The sequence below is a fragment of the Colias croceus genome, chromosome 11, assembly GCF_905220415.1.
Source record: "Colias croceus chromosome 11, ilColCroc2.1".
NCBI classification, from domain to species: Eukaryota; Metazoa; Arthropoda; class Insecta; order Lepidoptera; family Pieridae; genus Colias; species Colias croceus.
In genome coordinates this window covers 3108372-3125673 of record NC_059547.1, presented here as the reverse complement: position 1 = coordinate 3125673, position 17302 = coordinate 3108372, and the positions used below count along the sequence as shown (strand labels likewise).

The 17302-nt window shown below is 33.7% G+C and overlaps 1 protein-coding gene and 1 long non-coding RNA gene across 2 annotated transcripts in view; both read left to right on the top strand.

The window, feature by feature from the left end:
- The window catches only part of LOC123695872 (ras-related protein Rac1), a 41919-nt gene that overhangs the window by 5315 nt on the left and 19302 nt on the right, over positions 1 to 17302 (top strand). The window lies entirely within an intron of this gene.
- Positions 2517 to 3454, top strand: LOC123695873. The gene is made up of 2 exons (XR_006752001.1): positions 2517 to 2812; positions 2911 to 3454. It is a non-coding gene; the product is annotated as an uncharacterized LOC123695873 (long non-coding RNA).

Here is a 17302-nt window from a genome sequence, read left to right as displayed (position 1 = left end):
CAGTCTTTTGAAATATCTCAAGACGAGGTCCTTTATTTTAGGTCTATTGTCGTAAATACGATATGGAATCGGAGTTAACAGAGAACTGGTAGTCGTTTGCGTACATTCCGGTATGTTCTGGAACGACCGGTTCCGAGGGGAGCCCGGCAAGGTCATAATTTTACTGTGTGACAATAGAAATGGAATTTCTATGGTAAAGTGGTGAATTCAATACCAATTATAAGAAATACTCAACGGTTGTGATGCTTTTCTTGGATAATTGCGCCAGACGTGCTTGAGTTTATTATTCTTGGAACTTACTATCGTATTTTATTTTCGGGTTAGGGTGTAAGTAGGCCTGTCACGTGAAGATTAAGTCGAAAGAATGTAATAAATATTTTTCAATAATTTTCAAGAAATGTAAGACGATTAATTAGCCCGAATACTCTAAACGCAAGTGCTGACTAACGTCCTTTGAGAATTCCTTAAGGATCGATAGTAAAAGCCGAAGGGCTCTTAAATTTCATTTGAACTCAAAGTTAAGAGTAAAGTGGCTCTCTCAAAGGGTGATTTCCTGTGATGGAACGAGTACGTATGTACATACTGCCGCTTCTAATTCATTACTAGTGAATCGAATCTTTTTTGCCTCAGCCTTGTCGGATAAACTTCGAATGACTTTGTACGGAAGTTCGAATTTTATCATTATCGACATTTTCATCCCGGATATATTAATTAAGATATAATTAATTCGATTTCCGTTCACAATTATTTCAATTTACATTTGCCTATTTGAATGGCGGGATTAATTTTCGCAGTCAACAGTATTTTATAATTACAGCGTCCTTATAAATTAAAACTGTAGTTGCAATTAAGAATCATCCAATTAGGAGGTAGGCCACAAAGCGTGGATCGCTGAGCGTAAAAGGGGGTTTCGGGAACAAGCGGTTTCAACCTGAATGGGAACATTTGCTGGGGACATTTAGCCGAGCGGTACATTTTCCGGTATTCCTTTTTCCCGGCTGCTTCGTTTCCGACCGTTTTGCATGTCATTACGATGCTCCATTATGACGAGTGACGGTCTCAGTTGAATTTGGGTCAACGTTTATGAAGTTTCATATCAGTTAAATCGTATGCATGTTGTGCTGATTTGTTTTAAACAACGGTAGCTCTGCAAGCTATTGTATCAATAGTATTTTCAATCAATTGTCCTCGACACCTTTGTCCTACCCAAAAAGTAACTACGTAGTACGTACTACAAATGTTTTGAAATATTATTCACCCTTTTACAAAGCAAATATTATGCCACTTGCAGTTAATACGTGTAGTTGTAGCCTGTAGGTAATCCTACACGTAAATCCTAATAAAAGATCTAATAATAACCTCCATAAAATTTCTGCATAACGTTGCCAGCGCAACGCGGTGTTGAAACGTTTTTAAAAATAAAAATAGACGAAGGACCCTTGCCACAATCCAGCGAGTAATAACTATTCTGCCCTAGTTCCTGGATACTCTGATGTCGACTACTCATCTGACCTGTTTGCGTCGCTCACAATGCGTCGAGGACCGCGAAGATGCAACTTGCGGATGTAGACAGTTGATTCTTAGTCTGACACGTCCATTGTGTTCATGCTATCCTGGTATCTTGTTACTATTTACGTATTTGTTCACGTAGCACTGCAAGTTTGTTAATATTGTGAAAAGATATTATGGTTTATCAAAATTTTATAATAATGACTATCTAATCTGATGTTCAAATCTCGCCTTTTCATGCTTTGTTTGCTATTCTTACAATGGGGCCTTGGATTGCGATGTTCAGCGGTCCTCAGTGTGACACTTCTATTGTGTTCGTGATATCCTGATACCGAGATACTATTCCCATCTCCATATCATTAAGTTTGTTCATAATAAAGTTTCTTCGGAAAGTAAAGTTGGTGTTTTAGTTCGTAACTTGTTCTTTTTAAACGTCTTGATCTAAAAACTATAAGGAACTTTACTCTAGTTATTTGTTCATTGTGTGATAGACATTCTTAATTTTATGTCATTTTGTTGTTTTGATTCAGAAAGTAAGTTATGTAATTAATAAAACCTGTTCAGCAGTGAACAGATGAATGCTGCTAATGATTTGATTTTATCTGATATTTTAATGATATTGATGCCGTATTTCTCGTGATTTTCACTACAGCCACAATTCTCTATAACGGGCCTAACCACAGTATATATTATTTTCAATTTCCTGAAGCTACGTTGTTGCAAAAATGTTGCTTTACTTTACTCAGAGTGCTTATTTGACTCCGTTAGTACTGGCACAGACTAATAATAATATACTACGTATACAACAGACGGTTCACTCCATACAAAAAAAGTTGCACTATGAATTTGCGCAATTAAAGCGCCAGTGGGGAAAAAACGTACTACATGTTCGATTATATCTCTTGGTCTTTTGCTTTTAACACACTAGATGGCACGTTAAACACAGACTTGAAGTTCTTTTCCTTCCAGAGCTACTAGATGGCACTAATGTAAATATAATATGTACACGTACCTTTTATTTTCAAGTCTGTGGCGTCAAGTGTCAATCAACATAATAATAAATACCTACTCGGATTTTTAAATAAACAAAGTAAACTGACTTATTTAGTCACAGAGTACATTATTATGACTGGTATTTAGTTCAGTTTATTTACGAGATTCTGTCAAAACCAAAACGAGAAGCTTTGTTTGTTTTCGTTTTTAATTGTTGACTAATATTTTAAAAATAAGTGCTAAATATGGTTTATGGATGGACTGTGAGGTTATGTAGAATCTACAGGCAGAAAATAAGCTTTATATTATGGTAAACTGATATTTTCTCAGAACATAAATTTTTACAAACATGATTTTTAATGATTGGTTTATGGATTTGTAACCCAATATAAGATTGTTTTATTACAGACTTATTGCTTACGTTCGCAATAACAAATTTGTTCAAGAGAGGAGAAGAATTAATCCATCCCAAATGTAAATAATAATACGATTCTCCACAAAAACATAGGTAGTAGACACAAGAAAGGGATTTCTACATTTGCTACTAAGAAGGATATGGGATCATGAAGGATTTCATCTGTTTTAATACCAGTAAAATGGAATGAGCGCCGTGGCCGTGACTGTGTTTGGTACATAAAGAATGACAAACATTCAACTTGAAATTATGAGTGCATTACGGGCAAGGGCACAATAAGTTGCCCTTTGACTAATAACTTGTACTTAATTTTAAGGAACACGAAAATGGATGGCTAGAATAGGTATAATCGCATACATAGTATTTATTTCTAGTCTGTTGTATAAATAATCAAAGACTACAAAATATAATGAACTATGTCTTTATTATTAATTCTACAGTTTACAGTGTAGTGTGTAATCTATTGTATGTGTGCGTCTAGAATATATAGTCCTGTTGTTCTACAGTTTAAGCAGTTCAATACAAGCTTACAGTCGAGTCAAGTGTTTCATTAACCACCAACCATTGCATGGCAACCCTGCCAGTTTTGTAAATTGTAGTCTACCTAACCTGACTCTTGGTTTTGATTTGTATCACACAAAAAATACTATACCAAATTTCAAGAAATAAGAATTAAATATTTGATTAAATTTTACTACTATACAGGAGCTTATACATGAAACATGACCAAAGCAGGGCTTTGGAGAAAGTGTGTATGGACAAAGACCACAATACATATGGTGCGGACAACTGCATGAAAAGCATGCAGTAAGAGACATTAAATAAATAAATAAATAAAACACATTTATTGTCAAGATCACAACACGAGATACATTTATAAACAAAGGAAAAACAAAAAGAAATAAAAAGAAAAATAATTAAATAAAAATAATCTTATTCCTAAGAACTGTAATGTGGCAGTGAGTGACCTGATAAATGGAGCCAACTCAGTATATGATGGCAATGTGATTAATACCTTACCACCACTGATTTTCAGTGACCCCAAGTGACTATTGGAGTTTCAGTCTAGAATTGTATATAATGATAATTTAACATGAGTATATTATGTGAAAGATATATTTCTATTAATATGATAGATACTAATAAATAAATACATCAGTTAAAACATGTAATATAGGTAGTTGGTAGATATAATATCAGTATGTAATTATGTATATATTTAATGTAAATAAATAAAATGAAATTATGTATATGTTACCGGAAATGTATGAAATCAAGGAATTGTATATAAATCCTAGTGGTTTAAGGACGCTGTCACAAATCTGCGTTAAATTTAGGTATCTAACGTCGCCACGTGGTTCGCGGGAACATCACGCTCACCCCGTCCGATTAGGGCCCTTCTGGCCTCCTCCACTCAAGCGACAGCTCAAGCCGAGGTTCGTGGTCCCCGTCAAGGGGGGACGCCCTTGTGCATGTCGCTACCAGGGTGAACCTTCAGTTCACCCCCGCGTCCGCGTTAAAATGTAGTAGCCCTTCTGGCTAACATTGAGAAACACCTTACAAAAAAAAAAAAAAAAAAAACACGCTCACGTAAACATAGCGCATTCCATTTTATAGACCATCTTCATACTTGATATTATTTTTAATTTATTACGAATTTTAAAAATTCATTTTTATACTTTTACTAGCGGTCCGCCCCGGCTTCGCCCGTGGTACCTACATGTTTAAACTATCCTATCTCTCAAGTTGGATTGAATTGCACATGGTGTGCGAATTTTATTATAATCGGTTAAGTAGTTTAGGAGTCCATTGAGGACAAACATTGTGACACGAGATTTATATATATTAAGAAGAGAAGATTAGTAACTAGGTAGGTACAATTATTGTGATAAGTATGTTAGTAAGTAGTAACTAACTTTAAAAAAAGTGTGTGTTTTACAAAACCTCTAGGAATTGTATGCAATATCTACTTAGAAGCTTTTTAAGAAATGTTTAAAATAATATGTACTTTTTTAAGAATTATCATACATATTATTATGTTACCGGCAATGTATTAAATCCGGCATTGTATACAATTCTTAGAAAATATTTATGTATGTTATATGTATGTTATTCCGAGTTACGGTCCGAATTAAATAAATTAGATTCGTCACATTACCTAGGAAATCTGAACTTTTCCTAAGGAGCAAACACATATTTTGCAAATGTGGATGGTTTTTGGGGAAGCTATTACCCGAGGTCAAAACTAAAATCCAAGATGGCGCCGACGAAAATTTTACATCTTTTCGTCATGGGTGTCATTTTCATGGTTTTTGGGGTAGCTATTAATCAATATGAGGTCAAAACTAAAATCCAAGATGGCTCCGACGAAAAATTTGACATTTTTTCGTCATGGGTGTCATTTTCATGGTTTTTGGGGTAGCTATTAACGAATATGAGGTCAAAACTATAATCCAAGATGGCGCTGATGAAAATTTGACTTTTTTTCGTGATGGGTGTCATTTTCATGGTTTTTGGGGTAACTATTAACGAATATGAAGTCAAAACTAAAATCCAAGATGGCGCCGACAAAAAATTTACATCTTTTCGTCATGGCCCATGGGTGTCATTTTCATGGTTTTTGTGGTAGCTATTAACGAATATGAGGTCAAAACTAAAATCCAAGATGGCGCCGACAAAAAATTTACATCTTTTCGTCATGGGTGTCATTTTCATGGTTTTTGGGGTAGCTATTAAACAATATGAGGTCAAAATTAAAATCCAAGATGGCGCCGACGAAAATTTTAAATATTTTCGTCATGGGTGTCATTTTCATGGTTATTGGGGTATCTATTAACGAATATGAGGTCAACATTATAATCCAAGATGGCGCCGACGAAACTTTTACATCTTTTCGTCATGGGTGTCATTTTCATGGTTTTTGGGGTAGCTATTAACGAATATGAGGTCAAAACTGAAATCCAAAATGGCGCCGACGAAAATTTTACATCTTTTCGTCATGGGTGTCATTTTCATGGTTTTTGGGGTAGCTATTAACCAATATGAGGTCAAAACTCTTGCATTTACGGGGTGTACACAAAGAGTTTTATGAATTAATCTAATTGAAAAAAAAGATACACCTGGCATTTTATAAGTATTTTTTACGTACTTAGCGTATGCAAAGCTATAACCTATACAGAGTGTGAGTGGGACAGTCTTAAAAATAATTTTAAAGAGATACATCATTTAAAGAGACACACCTAAAACCACAAAAATGACACCCATGACGAAAATATGTCCAATTTTTCGTCGGCGCCATCTTGGATTTTAGTTTTGACCTCATATTCGTTAATAGCTACCCCAAAAACCATGAAAATGACACCAATGACGAAAAGATGTAAAAGTTTCGTCGGCGCCATCTTGGATTATAATGTTGACCTCATATTCGTTAATAGATACCTCAATAACCATGAAAATGACACCCATGACGAAAATATGTAAAATTTTCGTCGGCGCCATCTTGGATTTTAATTTTGACCTCATATTGTTTAATAGCTACCCCAAAAACCATGAAAATGACACCCATGACGAAAAGATGTAAATTTTTTGTCGGCGCCATCTTGGATTTTAGTTTTGACCTCATATTCGTTAATAGCTACCCCAAAAACCATGAAAATGACATCCATGACGAAAAGATGTAAAATTTTCGTCGGCGCCATTTTGGATTTAAGTTTTGTCAAATTGCTTTACCCCACCAATCCGTTCAACAACCCATAAAAAAGGGGATCTCAGTCAACGTAATTTTTAAAACATAATTTTAAATTACAAATAATTTGAATATGAAACTTATACAGTTTACTCTTACTTATAAAGTATCAAATATTTCAAATCACGAAAACGACAGTGCACGCACAATAATCTTTTTCTTATTCGTTTTTATTTTTGGGACGAGGAGCGATACACCCGTCCTTCCAAGAGCACTTCTGAGCGCGGTCTGACGACCCGCGAGAGCAAAATGTATGAAGAAATCGACAAGTATTTTTAATTTAGCTAATAATTGAAATAAAATTTTAATTTAGATACAAAAAAAATATCATAATCTATAAAGGACTATATATCCCTCAATAATGTATAGGTAAGAAGATAGATTAGGCTTTTACTTTTCTTAAAATGGTACCGTTTTAGACCCCATTTTTTTGCATTTTATGCGATTATTGTGCTGGGAAAATCGTATTTCAGCGACAATTTTGTATAACGTCGTACAATTTTTATAAGATGAACGTAGAGCTGAATATTACTATGTTCTCACGTGTAATTGCTTTAAGTTAAAATGGTACCGAAAAACAGCGTGTTTTTGTAAAAATCCGTAATAGCGCCCTTAAGATCCGAATATAAGTCGAAATGCAACGGCGTGATAATAGAATGAGACCAATTTTTTATAATAAACTAGCAGTCCGCCCCGGCTAATAACAATATTATGTTCATATTATCTTACTAATTAACATTTCTTAAATCAACTTATATTCAATCAAATCAAATTTTCATTTGGTAAGTAATCAGTCCCCTCGTCCTGCTGACCCCGTGTACATGTCGCAGTCGGATTGTATAATCCGCCGTATTACAAACGGCCGGCATTTTGTAATATGCCGAAATTCGTCTTTTTCAAAAATTCTACAAAAAGACGGTCGCGAGCCGACGGAGCCCCACGAAGTGGGGCTCCTATTTCTGTATAGTTTTAAAAACACGAACTTAATCTAACTCACCCCCTTATCCAAACCAAAAAATTCTGATTACGAATTTTTGGCATATTACAAAATGCCGGCCGTTTGTAATTCGGCGGATTATACAATCCGATTGCGACATACATACCCCTCGTCCCGCGTACCTTCCAATATCTTAGATGTTTTACATTTCCGATTGTTAGTTAGGAAATGTATAGATTTCCTAGGAAATGTGTACTATAAAATGATTTATTTCACACATTTCGGTTTGGTGTGAGTTGACCCTAAGGCACTTCGTTCACCTACCCATGAAGCTACAGCAAATGTGATGCTTCCTTGTGGATTATGTATATCTACAGATCACCCATATTTGGCAATCTCGCTTCACCTAATGGCCTTGTCTGTTCAAGCCGAAATGAATTAATTACCTACTGTAAAAATTTAATAATTTAGATTACCTGGAAAGGACAAGGAAAATAAACTTTAAACAAGTGTTCGACCGATTATTACCAAGTAGGTAAATAAATTAATGACAAGACAAGGTAATCAATTAATGCTAATAATTTCCTAAAGAAAACATTTTTTTCAAAATTTTCACATAATAGGTACTTAACTAGGTACTAGACTCAAAAGTTTATGATAAGTCAATGAATGATAAATAGAATATGTTTAAGTAAAATGAAGTAGTTTATTTTACAATAAATAATTAATCTTATAAATTACCAACTTTCATTCTGCGGCTTCAACCGTGTGCCTTATTCAATGCCTGTTCCTACCCCTTGAATCCTATTTATGCAACAAAATTGAGATGTCCTTTTTCAACGTAGGTATGTACATATATCGAAATTTCCGTCAAAGTCGGTTCAGACGCGTGCTGGAATACCTATTTTCTCGTGGTCCCACTATTTTGTCCTACTATGACGGAGTAACTTTCGTATTTATCTACAAAACAGAAATGATTTGATTGTTTGTTTGTTTGTATTGGATAGGATCCGAAACTACTGGACTGATTTGAAAAATTCTTTCATCATTCGAAGCAAAAATTATACCTACCTGATGAACATAGGCTACTTTTTATAACGGGACAAGTGATAACTGCGTTAAAAACAACCGACTTCAAACTTGCACTTGCAAAATTTACAAATACCTACAGACAAAAATGCTCATAAAATAAAAACTACTGGGCCTATCCGAATAAAATTTTTATGGGACCAATTCGACACCATCCCGCATCGAACAAAAAAAGAATCACGTAAATCGGTTCAGAAACCTCGGAGTAATCGGTGTACATACATAAAAAAAAAATATACCGGCCGAATTGATAACCTCCTCCTTTTTTTTGTAGTCTGTTACTTCATTCTTATGGGAATCGATGTCGAAATATTTAATTTTAGGCGCATAAAGAAAAAAAACGCAAAGGATCATTCAAAACCTTTTCTACGGTTTAAATCTCAAAACTTTTTGGTTCATACTTCATATAAAGGTAATCTGATAGGATTATTTAGAAAATAAAACAAGATGACGTAGGTAGGTATTTAACTTTAGTTTTGATGATTTCTTGATATTCTTAACGACGCGGTTGGCGCAGTTGTAAAGTAACTGCCTACTGAGCCGACGGTCCCGGGTTCGATCCCCGGTCAGGGCAAATATTTGTGTGATGTTCTTGATTATTTGTTTTTGGGTCTGGGTGTTATCTATATATGTATTTATAAAATATTTTATTATTTGTATACGTAGTATATTATTATTAGTCTGTGATATTATATTTATCGTCGTCTAGTACCCACGACATAAGCCTTAATTGAGATTACTGTGGGACTAGGTCGATTTGTGTAATATTGTCCTTTAATATTTATTTATAATTTATATATAATTAAATGTGACTAATATAGGCCGCTACAGGAACGCAGTTTGTAATAATTAATAACGGCTTTAACCCATTTACAATATTTTTATAGGTGGCAAAGGCAATGAGACTATGTATTAAAAACGTAGTATATTATTATTAGTCTGTGGTCTGTGATATTATTATTAGTCTGTGTTAAAAACGTGAAAAGTAACGTAAAAAGTCTGTAGTGCCATCTATTATTCGTTTAGCATCGCCAAATCGGAGGAGAATAACTTGTTTATAGTAGTTTCATGAGATGGCGTTGTTTTGAATATAAACTTTTCTGTAAAATTAGTTAAAATCGAGCGAAAATGAAATTAAATAGGTAGGTTCCATTTACAAAAGTATGTAAAAAATTATAAAAAGCAATGAAATTGCAATTAAATCTAATTTTATTTTTTGCTGGTTAAAATGATACACTTAGCGGCATCTATTGGTAGTCGGATGGCATTAATCCTGTTTTGTATGTAATGAACCAGACATGGTACTGGTTAGGGTCTAATATAATATTATTATACATTTCCTTAAACTGGATCTTTGCAAATATATAGGTACCTATGTAGGTATTAGAACGTTGGCATGTTGTCCAATAATTTATGTATTTAACTATAGTAATTATTACATGTACGCTTGGAACAATTTAAAATAAACATTACGCGTTGTTTATTTTTTGTATTTATACCTTCAGTTTATTAATACAGTTTATTATATTTTTATTAACAAAGTATACATAACGTTTCCTCCTTTCGAGACAATATTATGCGAATAAAATTTCATCTGACCTTCAAGCGATTCAAGTGTGAATGAATATAAATTCAGAAATGTAAGAAGTGTAGGAAAATTGTGTTTCACCTACGCGTGACCTTTTCTCAATTCGGCAGAACGTAATACCTACACGGTTTGCATTCGTCGGATAAATTGCGCACATTTACAAAAGGACAAGCATACCTTAATGATAATATGTATGTTTTTCTTAAAAAATGTAATGCAAAGTGCGCTTAAATCTAGTTTACCGGCATACTTTAAAACGTTACAAATTATGATAAAATAAGTTTATTGTAATTTGTAACATTTGAAATATACGAATTATACTTTTTGTAGGAAATCGATAACATGTACATATTTTGTAATGTGTAACTATAATTTTTTACTCTAATGCGTTCAGCAATGTAAACTTGAAATAGTTACTTCGGAAATATATAATTTATAAGTAAAATCGCGTCGGTTTTGGTTTACCTATCGTGTTAAAAATTCTCAGCAAGGAAATTGAGTTAGCAACGGAATTGCTTGATTATTATGTTGCTGAAGAGAGACCTTCTAGAGAATTTCGCTTTTTTACAATTTTTTTAGAGAATCGTTGATGCGTGGGTTATGAAATAATTTTGTAACACTGGCATCATGGGGGTTTAAATAATTATTTTTTAAAATTGTATAAAATTTTCAAATTACTGAAAGCAATTACCAAAGTCATAGTCGACTGGAAATGTTGCAGTAAACTTAAAATGTACATATTTAAAGACTTCGTTGATAAATGCGGGTGTTTGATAAATTCACAAAATAAAATAAATTAGACTGAACACACAGAACAATATTATTCAGTTGTTATTTAAATAGTTACTAAACGTAGGTCTTTTATTTACATTTGCCTACAAGCTTACACCCGTAATGAGATTCTTTTGTTTTACTCCTACCATTTATCCATGCTAAAGAATCCAAATGACCCATATTATAATTGTTCATAGACACATTATTTTTGTCATTGATATTAAGATTATAAACAACATTCATTACATGTTGTTTAATATTACATTTTAATGAAACAAAGAGTAAAGTTTTAGTGAATATCAATCATTTAATTCAAATTTCTTTAAAGCAGTCTATTTAATTTACCATTTCCTCCTTTATCGACAGTAGTATTATAAATGTAAGAGTGTGTTTATTTATTGCAATAGAACCTCCGGTTTATATATTGTATTCATAGTAATATATAAGACCACGAAAGTTAGGTCGTGAGTAGTTAGTTAACTATTTATAATTACTATTTACTATCAACATCAAGATTTATGAACTATGTATATAATTATGTATATCTTAACCTAGCGTCAAGCTGCATACTATGTGTTAAAGTAAAGGATTAAGTTACAAGATAATTGTGTTTAATGTTACAGTAAGTTATCACAAGTTAACTGGAGACGAGAGCTGATAATTGGCTTATCGTGTTGCACACTCTGTGCTTATCTCCACTTAATATTCTTAAGTAACTTTAAATGTAAGTTGATGATGCTGCGATAAATTTAATGAACAATTGTTGGTGTTCGAGAAATTGTTCAAACTAGTAACTGGGATTACTTTCCACTATAGAAGACTAAATTTCCGCTAGCGGCTTCGCCCGCGTTTTCAAAGAAAAACCCTCATAGTTCCTGTTCTGTTCTGTATAGTTATATGTAATATAGTCTATGTCTTATTCTGGGTTTTCAGCTACCTACATAACAAATTTTATTGTAATCGGTTGACTAGTTTTTACGTTAAAGAATAACAAACACTCATCCTCACAAACTTTCGCATTTATAATATTAGTAGGATGTTTAGACATTGATTTAAATAAGGGACACCTATAAAAAAGCGTGTTAATAGTCTCTTACCTTATACGTTTATAACAATCGTAACCTCATAGAAATATCTGAGTGAATCTCTATACCAGTATGTTTTCAATAGAAATATCGCTCTTCGTAAAATAAACAAAAGGACCTGATTAGATGTTTTGGACTCATTAGGGTGGTGTGTATACAGCTTTATTTTATTTTATATGTTTATTTATTTGGCAAAGTATACATAAGATATCTTTATTACGTAAACTGTAATTTATTGGGTTCTTGTCTGGGATAATGCATATGTAAATTAATGTTTTATAAGAATAAGAATGTCATTACAGAAAACTTTATATAATGTTATATGTAACCTACCTAGTGATGAAGACATCCAAACGTTACCGTTTTCAAATAATTGTTAACGATGTGCTTACAATCTGGTGACTCATCTCATTTAAATCTCATCAGATTACACAAAAAACAAATTTGTTTACTCAGTTTTCATTTGATTATTATTTTATTGAGGATATGAATACGAATGTGTTTTATGAGGCGTAAAATGCGACAAAATAAGAGATATTATTATAATATTTAAATAAATAAATACATAAATTTAAACAAATAACACTAAAGTATTTAGTGAGTTAACACCCTTTTACCACTTTGGAATTTTATATGTTCTCATGTTCTCTGATTTGCCTAAGTGTGTACAACGAAGAAAAGCCAAAAGGAACAAGGGATTAAGGATTATTACTGTATATTCAAAAGCTTAATATCTTATAATTTAAGCTTTTAATCATTTTCGCATAAGCATACCTCAAAACAATGAATTCCTGCGAGAAAAAATAGGTTACCCATTACACGTAAGTACTGAAGCTCAGTTGATGATTAGGTACCTATACGCTATTTTACAGTGTACGAAGAGAAATATAAAGTGGTATAGTTATGCATTTTTAATGGTGGTACAGACTTACAGAGATTGTTTAAGCTTATTGGTATTAACTATGAACAGTTTGTGGTTAGCTGTTTTGGTAATAAATATGTCATATTGGTTTCCCAATCTATATATATATATATGTCAGAGAATTTAAATAACTCTCCATAATTAATTATAGTTAGGTAGATATGTGAAATAATATTAAATAATGACTCAGTGCGCACACCTTGCGCGGTCGATGGTAGTACCGAGACTATATCATCGAGCTACTGACTCAAGGAATATAAACCATCGCATGGCCCGTAACTCCATGCATTTCATATCAATTCAATATCGCCATTATGTTGTACACCATAGAGTACTTTATAATAGGAAGGTATAGCCACATAACAACTACTCTGTTATAATTCTCTCACACGGCCATTCTGACAACGAGCGCGTTCTCGCGCGAACATTCGACTAGTAATTTTGCGCAGATTACTTACTGCGTTGCTATTTCATTTGCTGTATTCAAACTCTTTTCCCTTCACGGTTTGTAACTTTTCACACCGACTCACAAATTATTACTCATCATCGTCATCATCGGTGATATCAACAACGGCCACTGTCGCCTAAAGACGAAGCTTTGAATGTATTGTGTGTGTGTGTGTGTATTATATTGTAAGTGTAGAGCTCTGAACAAATACTGGAACTACATGCAGCGCGGAGCCTGACATGTACTGTAGTCACATGAAGCGCAATGCTTCGCACAAAATCTGGAACTACATACAGCGCGGAGCCTGTCATGTACTGTGACTACAAGGAGCTTAAAGCTACCCACAACAACTGGAACTACACGAAGCGCGAAGCTTCCAATGTACTGTGATCACAAGGAGCGCAATGCTACCCACAACATCTGGAACTACATGCAGCGCGGAGCCTGCCATGTACTGTGATCACAAGGAGCGCAAGCGCTACCCACAACTACACGAAGCGCGGAGCTTCCAATGTACAATATGACATACACGCCTTGCTATGTCAAACACAGAGCTATTATTGAGCTATTAAAGTGTGGTGTGCATGTGTGTTATGAAACTTTTGTGTAATACTTAGATTAACTATACGGAATTATGTAACAACCGAGGAAATGAATAGGTAAAAATAATAAAATACTTTATTGTACAAAACAATGTAAGAAAATCTAGTACAAACTTATAAGGTAAAAATATTTTGCACAATATGCGGCCTTATTGCTACACAGCAATCTCTGCCAGGCAACTTGCAAATTACTGGAAGTAAGGAGTAACATTTGTGGAATACATTTTTATTCATTGGCTCACTTTCCAACTGCTTAGATGAATTTGTAAGTTCTTGACACAAATATGTACTGAGCATGACCTCCAGTTTGAGGCTCGATTCGATACCTCTCGTTATCGCAAAGTTGAGATTATTTTGTATGGACTGGAGAACTTTTCTCCTAACTTAGTAATTTACATCGTATGACACGCCATCAAATCGTCGTCCAGTGACATATCTAGTGTATTTACAGGAATACACAAAACCACCTTGCACTTATACCTTGATGTATACTAGGTATAATAAGAACACTTTACGGGGCAGATTAACAGCTAATAATTAATTTACGAGGACTGAACCTAAAGTCTAAGGTTCTAAAGTCACACCGACTTTCATATCATTTACCACTACCGACGATATCACATTTTCATAGTCTACCTTGAGACAATTCAATAATCATAAATGACCGCCAAAACAAGTAAAATAATATTGATGTTACAATCGGCTTTTCTTTCTTACTAACACAATATCAACATTAAACAGAATGCTTTTTTTTTTTTTTCAATACGAGTCTTATAGACGTTCAAATGCTCGTCCATCCTGACTTTTGCGTTATTTCTAATTTCAAACAGGTTAACTTTTAAACTGTTGACACTCGTACTAAATCATTATAGCGTAGTGGTCTTGCAGGCTGCAGCCTATAGACAATTGCATTGGGCTGTCGCCTGTGTTAAACTTTTTGATAAAATACAATTCAAAGTAAGTTGAATTTCGCCAATTGTAGAATACCAATATCTACGTTCATGACTACGCGGAGGACTTGCAGCCTATAGACAATTGCAATGGGCTGTCGCCTGTGCTGTGCGTTTCTTTCATACAATACAATTCAAAGTAAGTTGAATTTTGCCAATAACTGTAAAATACCATTATCTACGTTCATGATTTTCAGCGATAATGAAACAATGAACTTAAGAACAGACATAAACCTTTTAAAATAACCCGTTAGCGCAATAATTCATCCCGCTTATAATTTTATGAAACTCAAAAGAACACTGCCAACTCAAGTCTATGAGTTCGCTACCTGCGAATGACGTAGCTTGATCGGCTACTATTCCTTTCAGCGCACAACAAAAACAAAGCGCTTAACATGCTCTTTTTCTTTTTTTTTTGAAGACATATTTTTAACAGGAGCTAGGTGACAATATTAACCAGTAAATGCGTCAACAATTATAAGTAAGTGCCATTCGTATTTATGGCTATGTATGAAGTGGTTCTGATACATTTTCTATCGGATGTCAAGTCAACTGTATAGCTCTAGAGGGCCTTTAATTAACTTTGCAATCTAAAAATGTTCAATGTACGTTCTAACAAACTAAGTACACTAAGTTTTTGCAGGTTTTTCCTAACTAAAATGTTTCAAATAAGTAATCATGAAATGATTGTATCAATAAATGAATGATAACACTTCGTTTGCACCAAACAAAAGAAAATGTTTATACAGCAAGCATTTTTTTATCATATGTGACACCTTAAATTTAAATCAATAATATCATTTTATCGGCTTCAATTACTTTACTTATGTTCGGATCTAAGTTGTTCGGCTTGTAGTCGTCGCGAATCTTTACTATTTTTGCCCAAATTGAACATTATGTTAAGACAACTAGTTTCTACTAATAAAATCTACACGCGGTATTCTTGGACCCTTGCGTAGGTACCGACTTCGAAATCAAAAGCTTGTATGTAAGCCGATCATCTATGAACACGAGGAGAAAATATTTTTCTTATGACATGATGCTTTGAGACTATTTCAGTCTGTTAATATTCTAAAATGTTAACGCTTAATAGATTATGCTTGAGGTCTTCTTAAATCTTATAACTCTATTTAATAACTATGATAACAACTTTCTGTGTCAGTGATTCTTTGATAATATTCGATTTTTAAGTTGATCATTACTTTCTTGTAGGAAAACTGAACCACTATTAATCTATTGAACAGGAATCTGTTTGTACTTCAACAACGAGATTTGTCCGAAAATCGTTAATAAAGAAGCAGAAATCTTTTTTTTTATCATTCTAAAATATTTCGCGAACTTAAACGTTCTTTTGACAATAATGCTTCAGCAAGAGCCTTTTTTTTATCTGACAAGTCTACCATTCGATGTTATGAAACCTTGTGGTGAATACCTATTCAATGTTGCAACAGCAACTTGCATTTATTCCAATTAAATGAAAACTCTGCACAAGCGAGACTTTCAATATTATTTTTAAACAAAAGAATGTAACCTCTTATGATTTTGAAACTCGAGAACATCGTTGAATTTAAAAAAAAGTAGCTATGAAGTCACGCAATTTATCTAGTCCTTGGCTAACAACAAGGGCATTACAAAACCTTATCAATGTTGAAAGAACTGTAGATTGTGCTAGGGTTGTATTCACAAGTCTTATTCCCATTTCACAAAATTTGTGCTTTACTTTCAATAATGGATCTCACACGATGAACATCATTAAAATCATTTAAATCCGTGTCTATAGATTCAAAATTATTGTCCGCAATAACAAATATTGTTTATTTTAAATTCACGAATAATTTGATCTCATTGTTATCCATAGTCAAACTCTAGTAAAAACATCTCGACCTGTTACTCCATCCCAGGAAGTACTCGAGAGTCTACAATAACCAAAGCTCATATCATTAACAGTTATGGGTAATGTTGTACGGGCGAATGAATAGGTTGATACAGTGCCAGTTCTTGTTACGCGAGTGTATACAAATTCTAGAGGCCCGGTCATGCTATCGGCTATCCTTTTACAAAGGAAAAAAAAAAAACAATCGGACCTGCTGTCAATAAGGCACTTGAACTTTACGCCGGCAACGTCTGTGACTGTAGGTAAGCGGGGTATCGTGCTGTAAACACACATTAATAAGGGTATTGTTTCTTTAAGAGCGTGCCGCCCGTTGCTTTGGAAAAACAAACCTCTTCTATGTGACCAAATTTA